This window comes from Nycticebus coucang, chromosome 1 (genome assembly GCF_027406575.1).
Source record: "Nycticebus coucang isolate mNycCou1 chromosome 1, mNycCou1.pri, whole genome shotgun sequence".
In the NCBI taxonomy this organism is placed as follows: Eukaryota; Metazoa; Chordata; class Mammalia; order Primates; family Lorisidae; genus Nycticebus; species Nycticebus coucang.
Window position 1 is genome coordinate 128,079,098 of NC_069780.1, and position 1,126 is coordinate 128,080,223.

At 43.3% G+C, this 1,126-nt stretch overlaps 1 pseudogene; it reads right to left on the minus strand.

The window, feature by feature from the left end:
• Positions 1 to 501: 501 nt before the first annotated feature.
• Positions 502 to 598, minus strand: LOC128593422 (uncharacterized; annotated as a pseudogene).
• Positions 599 to 1,126: the final 528 nt, after the last annotated feature.

The window sequence follows — 1,126 nt, forward strand, 5'->3', positions numbered from 1 at the left end:
TTTTTGGCCAGGGCTGGGTTTGACCCTGCCACTTCTGGTATATGGGGCTGGTGCCCTACTCCTTTGAGCTATAGGCACCGCCCCAGGCTATTTTTTTGTTGCAGTTGTTATTGTTGCTTAGCGAGCCCAGGCATTGTGGCAAGTGTCTGTAGTCCCAGCTACTTGGGAGGCTGAGGCAAGAGAATTGCCTAAGCCCAAGAGTTTGAGGTTGCTGTGATCTGTGATGCCACAGCACTCTACCCAGGGTGACAAAGTAATTTTCCGTCTCAAAAAACAAAAAAATGGCTTGTCATTTTACATGTGGATTTGTGGTCATTTTCTGAGAACTTTGTCAAGTGTAAGCACTGAAACTATGTTCTCGATCTGTGGCTTTTTTATTTTTTTTAATTTTCCAATATTTTGTTAGGCAATTTTTCAAACATACGGTACAGTTGAAAGAATTGTATGGTGATCACCCATACACCCATCGCATACATTTCATAATTTTGTTTATTCTTCCTCACATGTAGGGAAGTTTTGTGCCCCCCATCATGATGACCCAGATGGGTGTGTTATTAACAGAGGAGCCGTTTTCAGGCCCCTGCTCCTACCACACCCCTGCGGCTTTCTTCTTGCTTACTTACTTGTGTCTTCTGATGAACAGAATCCCTTATCTTAATGAAGGTTGGTTTATCACTTTTTTCTTTTATGATTAATGCTTTTTCATTTCCCATTTTAGAAATATTTGCCTTCCTAAGTCAGGAAGACATTCTCCCATATTTTCTTTTAAAATTTTTATTGTTTTATTTCACATCTCCAGGCCCCGATCTACTTTATGTTAATTTTTGCGTATGGTATGAGGGGTCAAGTTTTATCTTTTTCCCATTGTCTTAGTCCATTTTGTTGCTACAGAGGAATGCCTGAGGCTGGGTGATTTATATGGAGAGGAGGCTTATTTGACTCAGGTTCTGCAGACAGAACAAGAAGTGTGGCATTGGCATCTGCTGTTGGTGAGGGACTCAGGCTGCTTCCCCTCATGTCAGAAGGCGGAAGGGGACCTGCATGTGCAGGGATCACAGGGCAAGAGAGAGAAAGCAGAGGGGGTGGGCCACAGAGGCCACGTTCTTTATAATCACCTGTCTCTGGG